The sequence below is a fragment of the Palaemon carinicauda genome, chromosome 24 (genome assembly GCF_036898095.1).
Source record: "Palaemon carinicauda isolate YSFRI2023 chromosome 24, ASM3689809v2, whole genome shotgun sequence".
Taxonomy (NCBI): domain Eukaryota; kingdom Metazoa; phylum Arthropoda; class Malacostraca; order Decapoda; family Palaemonidae; genus Palaemon; species Palaemon carinicauda.
Window position 1 is genome coordinate 84,188,316 of NC_090748.1, and position 15,000 is coordinate 84,203,315.

Below are 15,000 nucleotides of genomic sequence, written 5' to 3' on the forward strand. Positions count from 1 at the left end.
TGGGAAGACGGAGAAACACGTCTTCGGTGTTACCTAAATATAAAGATAATTGTCAACTTACTTTTTTGAGTTGTTTTTTGAATATCTAGAAAGATGAATACTTTCATGTGTAAATTACCTCCGGCATTGATTTGTGAACCAAAACTGGTTATAAGTAATACTTGAGTACTTGAGTGCCGTCAGTACACAAAATCTTGGTTGATGATATGCAAGCTACGAAATTTGTGTCCATGATTTAAACCAGGACCCACTTCTAAGCATGATGTATCAACCGTGTGTCACACGATCGTACATAGTAACATTTCATTTTTTTGTATAAATTATGCTTGTATCTTTGCTCTCCCCTCGCACTGATAGGGACCTGAAATAACATGTCCGTTTTTTTTTTCACCGTTAACTGTTAACCGGTGCGGTTGTCGGTTGAACATGAAATTGCCTGTTATGTTTTATGCCTCTTTTGCCTGGAGTTTAAGTATAAATAAACGGATGATCTGTAATAAAGTTACTCACGAGCGAATCAGTTGCTTTCATCCTGCCTTCTTAGTCACAGCCTCTCTCGGCCCGTCCCATTGGTGAGACGTTATTTCAAGTCCCTATTAGTGCGAAGGGAGAGCGAAGATACAAGCATAATACTGTATATACAAAAAAATGAAATATCGTTACTATGTACGATCGTGTGACACACGGTTGGTACATATACAATGATTAATAATCCTGCTTCTAAGTGTGTCCTGATTTGAAATATTTGTGCTTCGGTTTTGGCACGTATGTTCATTTTCATGTTCGGCGGAGCAGTATTCTTTTAACTCTGCGGTGGAGACTCGTTTTGGTTTTGTCTCGTGATAGTTAAATTGTGTACCATCTCAGAGGGAATTGGGAGTGAAATTTTGTCGAATTTATTCTTGTAACTTATTGAGAAAAAGAGGATTATGTATGTAAGTATGTATGTATGTATGTATGTACCAAATCTTATCAAGTTTGAATGCATATTGCGTGCTTAATTATCTGTTGATTATCGTAATAAGTAGCAACAAATTTGCAACCAGGTATGAACCGGTGTTACGTCGTAGGGGGGCGGGGGAGGTGTGTGTGTATAGATGTCTTACCTTGAAGGGGAGGAGGGGTTTTGTGGGGGATCCTTGTGTGGGGAGGGGCTAATCAGGGGTGGTACTCATGGGTGGTCAGTGTGTGTGTGAAGGGGGAATGTTTTTGTAAGATATAACTTTGGAATTAAATTTATATGCATATAAATTAAGTCGTGAAAAAAAATATTGGTAACCCCAAATTTAGCTTTGTTCATGATAAGCCCCACGTTTATTGAATTGTGCTTTAACCTTTGCACTTATTTACTTACTTCGCGTATTAGCTCAAAGCAAATATATATAGTTTGCTTAACTATTTTGATATATTAGGTTACTTTACTTTAAGGGCTGTTTTTCTGGTCCTATTACTTACTTGTTTACTTGTTTTGGGTTTAAATCCAACCCTCCACTGAAGTCGAGTGAACTACTTCTCGGGCGGGTCCATATCAATCATCTAACGAAACATTTTCAATATAACTTAAACAATTCCTTGATTGTAGCATCTTCCAAATCATATGATCTTGTGAAAAGTAATGTCTTTAGTTTCTTCTTAGATTTAATTGCACCCTTTATGTCCTTCATTTCAGTTGGCAGTTTATTATAATGTCTAGGCGCACATTAGTTAAGACCTTTCACCAAATTTACTATTTGTTCTTGGTTCAGATAGACTATGTTTGTCACTTATGTGTCTTATGGTAAAATATATTTCTAGTTCTAGTTTGTTTAGGTATTCTTTTAGATATTTTGGTTCAGTATCTTAAACGTTAGTAAGAGTAGCTTGTATTCAATTCTCGCCTTTACCGGTAGCCAGTGCAATTTAATTAGTGCAGAGGTAATTCTATCCCTATTGTGTAGTCCTTTTATTAATCTAGCGGCTCTGTTTTGTACTCTCTGCATTTTCTTCAGCTGATAATTTGGTAAGCCATAGAACAGCGAGTTGCAGCAATCAATTCTTGAAAATATGTGGTGACTAATGAGTATGGACATAGATTTTTTCATTTAAGTATTTACTAATAAATGCTATGTTTCTAATGTGATAGTTACAGTTTCTTACCATATTTATATATTCATTCATTGTCAGTTTATAATCCATGATTACTCCAAGATTTCTGAAGCATTTATTTAGGTCAATGATAGATTGACCTATTTCAATTCTTGGGAAGTATTCGATTCTTTTTATATCTTTTTCATTTCCAAAAATAATACATTCACTTTTATCTTCATTGAGCTTGAGCTTTTTGGGGGGAACCCTTCGCTCTACAGGACCTACAATATATGTTTGTCATGTTATTAGCTATTTAACGTACCATACATCTTTTTGAAAACCTCAATATCTTCAGTCTTTCGAATGTCAAGTGGGAGCTCATTGTATAGTCATGGGGCCGCATATTTGAAAGCTGTAGAATCAACAATAGACATATATCTTGGATCCATTAACTTGAAACCATCTGTGACTATTCTCGTGTCAACACGATTTGTTGACTACACGATATGTAGCAATTCTCTTTGATATTTTGGACGTCCGGTTCCAATAACTTGAGTCATTGCCCAAGGACACTATTCTACCCTTAGTAGGCAGCAAGCGTAATTCATTTAGTATAGGAGTGATCATTTCTCGAGGTGGGACGCCATTTTATCAATCAGGCTGCTCTGTTTATTATGTTTTGTAATATCCTAAGTTGTCGTTTGAGATCATAACAGAGCGAGTTTCAATAGCCAATCCGGGAAATAAAATAGATAATCATGATGTTCATGACAAACTTTTCATTGTCTGTTTGCCTTATTCTTTAGTGACGTAATTATGGCGTTATTATAACATAACACTTCCCTGAAAATGTCATGTGGACTTGTCCAGTGTAGGTCAATACAAGCCGGACAATCGGTTAGCGGTTGTCCAAAGTTATTTCTGTTTTGTTTTGGAAAGGGATAGGGGCGACCGACGTTATTCCTGTTAGCCGAACTTACTTTTACTTTTAGGGGTTTATTTCTCGCCCTCCACCAAACACTAAAGGTCTGTTCAGGCGGGCCTTGGTGTGTGAAAAAATAATTTCTTTCCAGTTAATATTTTGCTCTGTATCGTTATCAGTTATTTCGCTAGCATTTGTATTCAGGCTTAATAGTTTTCAGGTCACTATTATAACACTTTCTAAAAAGATAAGTCTTCAGGTTTTTCTTGAAAGCTGCCACATTATTGCTATTCTTGACATCGAGTGGAAGGTCGTTAAAGAGTCTCGGTGCAGCATAACTGAACGTTCTTCCTCCTATTGCATGATTCACACTAATTTCGAATAGTCTGTGGGTCATCGGCATGTCTAACTCTTACAGCGGCGCTGGTAGCTTCAGGGTAGGGGACCAAGCAATCACGAAGATATTTAGGCTTATCACTTGTAAGTGCTTTGTGAGTCAACAAGCAAATTTTAAATTCAATTCTAGCCTTAACAGGTAACCAATGTAGATCGATCAGTGCAGGAGTTATTCTCTCCCGAAATTTAATGCCTTTTATCAGTCTAGCCGCCCGGTTTTGCACATTTTGAAGCTTTCTTAGTAGTGTATTGGGCAATTTGTAGTACAGAGAATTTCAATAATCAAGCCTTGATATTACATGACTCATCACTAAAATTTTTGTACTGCCCTCTGTTAAATATTTTCTAATAAATGCTATGTTTCTCAGGTGATAGTTACACACTTTCACTGTGTTCACAATTTGGTCCTTCATTGACAAATTATAGTCTATCAGTACACCCAAGTTTATTTTATTTTGGGATCACTGAAGGTCCACCATCCCAAATTTTCTCACCTGAAGATCCACCACCCTGAGCGAGGATCTTTAAGAGATAGTTTAAAGAATAAAAACACTTACCATAAAATTAAAGTAATTTATTGATACGTACGATAATACCCAAATGTGAACTCGTTAATATGGATATTGTGCAACGATATGTTCACAAAACTTATCAAAATTTTTGGAAAATGTCATGTCACATGAATTACTGCAGGTAGGAGTTCAAACATTCTTGCAGCCGTGTATTGGCCTTATATAGCATGATATATCGATTTCTTTAGTAATCCCAGTGCCGCCTAACGTTACTAGATTTGCTTAGAAGTATGAAACACATTTACCCCCCCCCCACCAAAAAAAAATGCAGCTGTCTATCGTAGTTTTTTTTTCAGATAGGTTTACTTGACGTCTTGCTTTTATTTAAAGGTTTAAAAGCCACTCGTGAATGGCAGACGCAAGGGACAGTGATATTGTCCTAACAAACAGGACAATGCCCTAGAGACTGACCATATATTACATGATCAGTGCCCAAGCCCCCCTCCACCCAGGCTAGGACCAGGGAGGGCCAAGCAATGGCTGCTGGTGACTAGCAGATATATCTAAAGGCTCTTCCAACTCCCCCCCCCCCACCTTTGCTCGCAGGGATGGCAAGGTTGCAGGCACTAAAGGAACTAATGAGTTTGAGTGGTACTCGAACCCCCAGACAGACACGTTACCAATCAGGCCACAACCCTAATTTGTTCAGTCCAGGGATACATACGAGCCCACTTTTGCAGTCACAGCCTAGAACGGGCAAATCTATCTAGTCGTCATTGAATCAATGACCACCTGAAGAGGATGAGGTGGTGAATCTGTAGGTGAGAAAGTTTAGGATAATGGATCTCCAGGTGTTTTTTTATCGGAGTGTTTGAATAACAAAGTATTTTTGTAATCAGTAGAAAATTGTAAAACTGACATAAAGGTTTTCAGAGTAAACTAAAATGTTTATTAAGGAGTTTTCCCCATTTTTCCTACAAAGAAATGTCAATTTAGTTTAATTTTTCTTTTTCATAAAGGAGAGCATACGACGTTCATAATTTCCGTGATATACTTGAGCAATTAGCTTGTGCTTTGGTCATTCGTAAATTCCCTGGGAAGATTGTGGGAATTCTTAGTAGTGTAGAGATACACTATCATAACATTAATGCTTTCTTTTGTGAGAAATGCATTTACTTTTTCAAGCTTTTTTTCAGATTTTAAAAAGATGTAATTTAAGATTTTCATATGTCGATAGTTGTTTACATTCAATATAGAATTTCAGATCTTAAATAGTGCTATATTTTCTTCCAGGTATGTAGAGCTGTTACATGCAAACTACTATGGAAAAAAAAGACATTTAAATTGCGATACTTTAAACTGGAGGAAATAGAACAAGTGGAGGAATGTCTGATTCTAAGGGGAGAGGTCTCAGGCCAATATTTTACATACACACACACACACACACACACACACACACACACACACACACACACATATATATATATATATATATATATATATATATATATATATATATATATATATATATATATATATATATATATATATATGTGTGTGTGTGTGTGTGTGTGTGTGTGTGTGTATATATATGTGTATATATATGTAAAATATTGGCCTGAGACCTCTCCCCTTAGAATCAGAAGTTATGTAGAATAGAAACACTATAAGTCAGATTGTGGAGGGTAAAGATGACTAACAATAATGATGAAATACTAAAGATGCCTTACAGGTATGGGTGAACGTAGCAAAATTAAACGGGCCCAATACTGTCAGACGTATAGCCTACTGACCTATTACTAGGCTGTTTCACCCATTTTTTTCACTTGTCGCTAAAGATGTTTAATTATGTGATTATGGGTGTTGTGGTTATAGGATCCACAAAATTTTAAGTGCAATTCACAGTACGGATACTGCAGATTAGAGATATATGAGAGTTGTAAGCTGACGACTTATCAATAATACAACATTGACACCTTTAATGTATTTTTGGATTTGTATCAATAAGGTTGCAGTGCCTTACTTGAGCCATTTCAACAATAATGCCCCCGCCACCAACATATGCTCGATTGTCAGAAGAATAGTCTGCCACTTTCGAACAAAAGCCCCTCTAGTCTGTGTAAGGTCTCCATGCGTACTGAACATATTTTCTTTCATATGCACCTGAAATTCACTCGCACAGGCTCTAGGTAAGGTCATTCCGTACCACCCCTCACATAAACGCTTGCTATGACAATACATACACGCATCAGGATTTCATACACAACGAAATTCCAGGCATAGGGTTTTAGTGTTGCTGACTTCTATACTTATAGACTCTACATACAGTCTTGTACTGTAGTGTTTTTCACACATGTACTAGGACTTGATGTGGTCACATCAGGATTCCACACGCATGGTCTCCACATTCCTGACTTCTACATACTCAGGCTTTACATACTGTATTGCACACGTACACGCTTCAGGATTTCACGCATAACAGAATTCCATGCATACGGTTCCCGATCATACTGTCTTTTGCTCTTACAAGCAATGTCTGCACGCATACAGTTTTTTGACAGTACTGCCTTTCACGTGTACACAAAAGGTCTCCACACTCAGTCTCCAACTGTATTGTCTTTTACTCTTGAGAGCAAGGTTTACACATGTAAGCTCGGACCATATCACATCCCATGTGCACCAGATTCTCTACAGTCAACATACATGAGTGTAATAATGTAAGCAAACTACTACTTACAAAAGGAGTAGAAGTTGCGTACACGTGGCTCCTATCCCAAAAGTTGTCCCATAGCGAGTAGAAACATCGGTAGGTTCAACTCCCTTATGGAGCTGGGCACATGTATAGCTAGTCAGGATGAAGAGCACCACCCTTCTTTCCCATTCCTAGGCGTTTTTTTCTTAATCTAGCAGATCTATCGGTACGCATTGCTTGTGTATGAGAGGTTTACTTGTGTCACTGGTTATTATATCCAATTCAATTCATTGAGAGCTGTTTACATAATCGCTTTGTTGTTGAACACCCTTTAACATTAAATTTCTTATTTTTATTTTAGTATATAGCTTTACATATTGTTTAGGCATAAATTCAATGAGAGCTGTTTAAATAATCTATTTATTGTTGAACATACTTTTCCATATTTTTTTTATTTAATTTAGAATGTAATTTTTCTTATTGCTTGGGTATTCATGAAATTCATAAGTTTTAACTAATGCATATATCTATATTTCCAGATCATTGTTGGCCATCTGAAACATCGCCAGCACATGGTTTTATACGTGATCCTGGTAGTGAGGAAGTGCCAGGAGTCCAATGGGAGTACTAGATTAAATAGTAAGTGGTCTTTGTCTTTTCTGGCAGATATAAATCAAGGGTTTATCTGGAATTATCTCGCAGAAAACAAATGGATTACTCTATCTTTTAGGGATTCAGGCTTTTGGTACTTGTCATGGAATGGTCATTTGTTAATGCCTCTGATGTTCATCTAGACGTTGAATGATAGAAATAAGTAATTATCTGGTTGTTGTCAGTGCATTCAAAAGTACACATACTTTCTTCTTTTAAAGCTTGATTTATTAGATATCAGATGGATTCATGATGAAGATTACAACAGTAGTAGGCTATTGTAATTTAGTCCGATTCTATGGAAAGAGTTGAATGAAATGAACCTAAGAATGTGCAAGATCTAAGGTAGCAAATCAATGTTAGAAAGCGCTTTGTAATTTCATATACATTTTTTTAGTGTTCTTAAGTTTAAAACATGTTAAGGTTAAAGGTCAAGGTCAAGCAAAGGGTCAAGAAATAAGCAGCCGCGGCGGAGGTCTGCGCTCAACCGAGTGCCCCTATAGTTCATTTAGCTTTTGTTTGTTATTCATTTTTCCTTTTTTGTGATTGAATGTTTGTCAGGTTCATGATTCCAAACTTCATTTTCATATCACAGTGTTAGGTCATTGCCCACCTTTTTAATACTTGCTGGTCACTTCATCCTTCATATACTCAGGTTTACTCGATTTCCTCTAACCAGTTTTATTGAGAGGTCATGTTCTGGTCCCAAGTTGATTATTTTTTTCATTCATTCATTCTGTCAGGCTCCGCTGTTTATCTTGATTAAAGGTTTCTCTGGCTCTTTCATTCCATGTTCAATACCAATGTTACGCCAATTCACCTATCTTCATATTATTGGTAATTTCCACCAGAAGATGCTTCAAGGTTTCCTCATTTCATTTTAAGGGGGACGGTGGGCTGATAGCTGGTGTCTGTTCTTTTTATATAGCAACTTTTGGTTCACACTTAATTTTGAGTTGCAGGCTTTGGTTCCCTGTTCAATTTGTTGCAACTCTTGGTTCCCTGTTCAATTTATGTTACAACTTTTAGCTCCCTATTCATTTTGTTACAACTTTATCTCCCTGTTCATTTTATGTTGCAGCATTTGATTCCCTGTTCAATTTGTTGTAACATTATATCCCTGTTCATTTTGTTGCAACTCTTGGTTCATTGTTCATTTTATGTTGCAACTTTTAGCTCCCTGTTCCTTTCATGTTGCATCTTTCAGCTCCCTGTTCATGTTGCAACTTTTAGGTCCCTGTTAATTTTGTTGCAAGTTTACCTCCCTGTTCATTATGTGTTGCAACTCTTAGCTCCCTGTTCATTTTGTTGCAGCTTTTAGCCCCTTGTTCATTTTGTTGCAGCTTTTAGCTCCCTGTTCATTTTGTTGCAGCTTTTAGCTCCCTGTTCATTTTATGTAGCAGCTTTTGGTTCCCTGTTCAATTTGTTGCAACTAAAAGCAGCCTGTTCATTTTGTTGCAACTAAAGGCAGCCTGTTCATTTTGTTGCAACTAAAAGCAGCCTGTTCATTTTGTTGCAACTTTAAGCAGCCTGTTAATTTTATTGTAACTTTTAGCTCCCTGTTCATTTTATGTTGCAACTTTTAGCTTCCTGTTTATTATGGTGTAACTTTTATCTCTCTGATCAATACATGTTGCAACTTTTAACTCCCTGTTCATTTTGTTGCAAATTTTAGCTTACTGTTTATTATGGTGTAACTTTTATCTCCCTGATCAATACATGTTGCAACTTTTAGCTCCTTGTTCATTTTGTGTTGCAACTTTTAGGTCCCTGTTCATTTTGGTTCAACTTTTAGCTCCTTGTTCATTTTGTGTTGCAACTTTTAGCTTCCTGTTCATTTTATGTTGCAGCATTTGATTCCCTGTTCATTTTGTTGCAACTTTTAGCTCGCTGTTCATTTTATGTTGCAGCATTTGGTTCCCTGTTCATTTTATGTTGAAACTAATAGAAGTCTGTTCATTTTGTTGCAACTTTAGCTACCTGTTCATTTTATGTTGCAACTTTTAGCTTCCTGTTCATTTTATGTTGCAGCATTTGGTTCCCTGTTTATTTCATGTTGCAACTAATAGCAGCTTGTTCATTTTGTTCCGACTTTTAGCTCCCTGTTCATTTTATGTTGCAGCATTTGGTTCCTTGTTCATTTTATGTTGCAACTTTTAGCTCCTTGTAAGTTTTGTTGTCACTTTTAGCTCCCTGTTCATTTTATGTTGCAACATTTAGCTCCCTGTTCATTTTATGTTGCAGCATTTAGTTCTCTGTTCATTTTGTTTCAACTAATAGCAGTCTGTTAATTTTGTTGCAACTTTAGCTCCCTGTTCATTTTATTTTGCAACTTTTAGCTCCCTGTTCATTTTATGTTGCAGCATTTGGTTGCCTGTACATTTTATGTTGCAGCATTTGGTTGCCTGTACATTTTTATTGCAATTTTTAGCTTCCTGTTAATTTTTTGTTGCACGTTTTAGATCCCTGTACATATTATGTTGCAACTTTTAGCTCTGTTCATTTTATGTTGCAACTTTTAGCTCTGTTCATTTTATGTTGCAACTTTTAGCTATGTTCATTTTGTTGCAGTATTTCGTTCATTGTTAGTTTTATGTTGCAAATAATAGCAGCCTATTCATTTTGTTGCAATTTTTAGCTCCCTGTTCATTTTATGTTGCAACTTTTAACTCCCTGTTCATGTTATGTTGCAGCATTTGGTTCTCTGTTAATTTTATGTTGCAACTAAAAGCATGCTCTTCATTTTGTTGCAACTTTTAGCTCCCTGTTCATTTTATGTTGCAGCATTTGGTTCCCTGTTCATTTTATGTTACAACTAATAGCAGCCTGTTCATTTTGTTGTAACTTTTAGCTCCCTGTTTGATTTATGTAGCAGCATTTGGTTCCCTCTTCATTTTATGTTGCAACTAATAGCAGCCTGTTCATTTTGTTGCAACTCTCAGCTCCCTGTTCATTTTATGTTGCAACTTTTAGCTCCCTGTTCATTTTATGTTGCAACTTTTAACTCCCTGTTCCTTCTATGTTGCAGCATTTGGTTCCCTGTTCATTTTGTGTTGCAACTAATAGCATCCTGTTCATTTTGTGTTGCAACTAATAGCATCCTGTTAATTTTGTTGCAACTAAAAGCAGCCTATTCATTTTGTTGCAACCTTTAGTTCCCTGTTCATTTTATGTTGCAATTTTAGCTCCCTGTTCATTTTATGTTGCAACTTTTAGCTCCCTGTTCATTTTATGTTGCAACTTTTAGCTCCCTGTTCATTTTATATTGCTGAATTTAGTTCCCTGTTCATTTTATGTTGCAACTTTTAGCTCCCTGTACATTTTATGTTGCAGCTTTTGGTTCCCTGTTCATTTTGTTTCAACTAATAGCAGCCTGTTCATTTTGTTACAACTTTTAGCTCCATGTTCATTTTATGCTGCAACTTTTAGCTCCCTGTTCATTTTATGTTTCAACTAATAGCACCCTGTTCATTTTGTTGCAACTTTTACCTCCTGTTCATTTTATATTGCACCATTTGATTCCCTGTTTATCTTATGTTGCAACTTTTAGCTCCCTGTTCATTTCATGTTGCAGCATTTGGTTCCCTATTCAATTTATGTCGCAACTAATAGAAGTCTGTTCATTTTCTTGCAACTTAGCTCTCTTCATTTTATATTGCAACTTTTAGCATCCTGTTCATTTTATGTTGCAGCATTTGGTTCCCTGTTCATTTTAGGTTACAACTAATAGCAGCCTGTTCATTTTGTTGCAACTTTTAGCTTCCTGTTCATTTTGTTGCAACTTTTAGCTTCCTGTTCATTTTGTTGCAACTTTTAGCTCCCTGTTCATTTTAATGTTGCAACTTTTAGCTCCCTGTTCATGTTATGTTGCAGCATTTGGTTCCCTGTTCATTTTATGTTGCAACTAATAGCAACCTGTTCATTTTGGTGCAACTTTTAGCTCCCTGTTCATTTTAATGTTACAACTTTTAGCTACTTTTACATTTTACATTGCAACTTTTATTAGCTCCCTGTTCATTTTTTTTGTAACTTTTAGCTCCCTGTTAATTTTTTGTTGTAACTTTTAGCTCCCTGTTCATTTTATGTTGCAACGTTTTGCTCCTTGTACATTTTATGTTGTAACTTTTAGCTCCCTGTTCAGATTGGTGCAATGTTTAGCTCCCTGTTCATTTTATGTTTCAGCATTTAGTTCCCTGTTCATTTTATGTAGCAACTAATATCCTGTTCATTTTGTTGCAACTTTTAGCTCTTTTCATTTTGTTGCAACTTTTAGCTCCCTGTTTGTATGTTGCAGCATTTGGTTCCCTGTTCATTTTTGTTGTTGCAACTTTTAGTTCCCTGTTCATTGTATGATGCAACTTTTAGCTCCCTGTTCATTGTATGTTGCAACTTTTAGCTCCCTGTACATTTTATGTTGCAACGTTTAGCCCTGTTCATTTTGTTGCAGCAATTGGTTCCCTGTTCATTTTATGTTGCAACTTTTAGCTCACTGTTCATTTATGTTGCAACTTTTAGGTCCGTTTATTTTATTGCAACTCAGCTCCCTGTTCATTTTATGTTGCAGCATTGGTTCCCTGTTCATTTTATGTTGCAACTAATAGCAGCCTGTTCATTTGTTGCAGCTTTTAACTACCTTTTCATTTTATGTTGCATCTTTTAGCTCCCTGTTCATTTTATGTTGCAGCATTTGGTTCCCTGTTCATTTTATGTTGCAACTAATAACATCCTGTTCATTTTGTTGTAACTAATAACAGCCTGTTCATTTTGTTGTAACTTCTAGCTCCCTGTACATATTATGTTGCAACATTTGGTTCCGTGTTCATTTTATGTTGCAATTAATAGCATTCTGTTCTTTTTATTGCAACCAAAAGCAGCCTATTCATTTCGTTGCAACTTTTAGTTCCCTTTTTCATTTTTTGTTGTAACTTTTAGCTTTCTGTTTATTTTATGTTTCAGCTTTTGTTTCTCTGTTCATTTTGTTGCAATTAATAGCATCTTGTCATTTTTTGCAGCTAAAAGCAGCCTATGCATTTTGTTGCAACTTTTAGTTCCCTGTTCATTTTTTGTTGCAACTTTTAGTTCCCTGTTCATTTTTTGTTGCAACTTTTAGCTTCCTGTTCATTTTAAGTTGCAGTTTTTGGTTCCCTGTTAATTTTGTTGCAACTAATAGCATCCTGTTCATTTTAAGTTGCAACATTTGGTTCCCTGTTCATTCTAGGTTACAACTAGTAGCAGCCTGTTTATTTTGTTGGTTTTAGCTCCCTGTTCATTATATGTTGCAACTTTTAGATCCCTGTTCATTATATGTTGCAACTTTTAGATCCCTGTTCATTTTATGATGCAACTTTTAGCTCCCTGTTCATTTTATGTTGCAACTTTTAGCTCCCTGTTCCTTTTATGTTGCAGCATTTGGTTCCCTGTTCATTTTATGTTGCAACTAATAGCAGCCTGTTCATTTTGTTGCAACTAAAAGCAGCCTATGCATTTTGTTGCAACTTTTAGCTTCCTGTTCATTTTAAGTTGCAGTTTTTGGTTCCCTGTTCATTTTGTTGCAACTAATATCATCCTGTTCATTTTAAGTTGCAGTTTTTGGTTCCCTGTTCATTCTAGGTTACAACTAGTAGCAGCCTGTTTATTTTGTTGGTTTTAGCTCCCTGTTCATTATATGTTGAAACTTTTAGCTCCCTGTTCATTATATGTTGCAACTTTTTGCTCCCTGTTCATTTTATGTTGCAACTTTTAGCTCCCTGTTCCTTTTATGTTGCAGCATTTGGTTCTCTGTTCATTTTATGTTGCAACTAATAGCAGCCTGTTCATTTTGTTGCAACTAAAAGCAGCCTATGCATTTTGTTGCAACTAAAAGCAGCCTATGCATTTTGTTGCAACTTTTAGCTTCCTGTTCATTTTAAGTTGCAGTTTTTGGTTCCCTGTTCATTTTGTTGTAACTAATATCATCCTGTTCATTTTAAGTTGCAACATTTGGTTCCCTGTTCATTCTAGGTTACAACTAGTAGCAGCCTGTTTATTTTGTTGCAACTTTAGCTCCCTCTTCATTATATGTTGCAACTTTTAGCTTCCACTTCATTTTATGTTACAGCGTTTGGTTCCCTGTTCCTTTTATGTTACAACAAATAGCAGCCTGTTCATTTTGTTGCAACTTTTAGCTCACTGTTAATTTTAATGTTGCAACTTTTAGATCCCTGTTCATTTTATGTTGCAACTTTTAGCTCCCTGTTCAATTTCTTGTAACTTTTAGCTCCTTGTTCATTTTTTGTTGCAACTTTTAGCTCCCTGTTCGATTTATGTTGTAACTTTTAGCTCCCTGTTCAATTTATGTTGTAACTTTTAGCCCCTTGTTCATTTTTTGTTACAACTTTATCTCCCAGTTCAATTTATGTTGAAACTTTTAGCTCCTTCTTCATTTTATGTTGCAACTTTTAGCTCCCTGTTCGATTTAGGTTGTAACTTTTAGCTCCTTGTTCATTTTATGTTACAACTTTTAGCTCCCTGTTCGATTTATGTTGTAACTTTTAGCTCCTTGTTAATTTTTTGTTACAACTTTTAACTCCCAGTTCAATACATGTTGTAACTTTTAGCTCCCTGTTCATTTTATTTTGTAAATTTTAGCTCCCTGTTCGATTTATGTTGTAACTTTTAGCTCCTTCATTTTATGTTGCAACTTTTAGCTCCCTGTTCGATTTATGTTGTAACTTTTAGCTTGTTGTTCATTTTATGTTGCGACTTTTAGCTTGTTGTTCATTTTATGTTGCAACTTTTAGCTTGTTGTTCATTTTATGTTGCAACTTTTAGCTCCCAGTTCGATTTATGTTGTAACTTTCAGCTCCTTGTTAATTTTTTGTTACAAATTTTAGCTCCCAGTTCAATTTATGTTGTAACTTTTAGCTCCCTGTTCATTTCATGTTGTAAATTTTAGCTCCCTGTTCGATTTATGTTGTAACTTTTAGCTCCTTGTTCATTTTATGTTGCAACTTTTAGCTCCCTGTTCGATTTATGTTGTAACTTTTAGCTTGTTGTTCATTTTATGTTGCAACTTTTAGCTCCCAGTTCGATTTATGTTGTAACTTTTGGCTCCTTGTTAATTTTATGTTGCAACTTTTAGCTCCCTGTTCGATTTATGTTGTAACTTTTAGCTTCTTGTTCATTTTATGTTGCAACTTTTAGCTCCCTGTTCGATTTATGTTGTAACTTTTAGCTCCCTGTTCATTTTTTGTTTAACTTTTAGCTCCTTGTTAATTTTTTGTTTAACTTTTAGCTCCTTGTTAATTTTTTGTTACAACTTTTAGCTCCCAGATCAATTTATGTTGTAACTTTTAGCTCCTTGTTTATTTTATGTTGCAACTTTTAGCTCCCTGTTCGATTTATGTTGTAACTTTTAGCTCCTTGTTAATTTTTTGTTACAACTTTTAGCTCCCAGTTCTATTTTTGTTGTAACTTTTAGCTCCCTGTTCATTTTATGTTGTAAATTTTAGCTCACTGTTCGATTTATGTTGTAACTTTTAGCTCCTTCATTTTATGTTGCAACTTTTAGCTCCTTCATTTTATGTTGCAACTTTTAGCTCCCTGTTCGATTTATGTTGTAACTTATAGCTCCTTGTTCATTTTGTTGCAACTTTTAGCTCCCAGTTCGATTTATGTTGTAACTTTTAGCTCCTTGTTAATTTTTTGTTACAACTTTTAGCTCCCAGTTCAATTTATGTTGTAACTTTTAGCTCCCTGTTCATTTTATGTTGTAAATTTTA

General features: G+C 35.6%; 1 long non-coding RNA gene across 1 annotated transcript in view; it reads left to right on the forward strand.

Annotated features, from left to right (window-relative positions):
- Window positions 1-7,119: 7,119 nt before the first annotated feature.
- The window catches only part of LOC137617879 (uncharacterized), an 11,709-nt gene continuing 3,828 nt past the window's right edge, over window positions 7,120-15,000 (forward strand). The window contains exon 1 of the long non-coding RNA XR_011039688.1: window positions 7,120-7,228. This is a non-coding gene — a long non-coding RNA (uncharacterized lncRNA). The remainder of the gene's footprint in view (window positions 7,229-15,000) is intronic.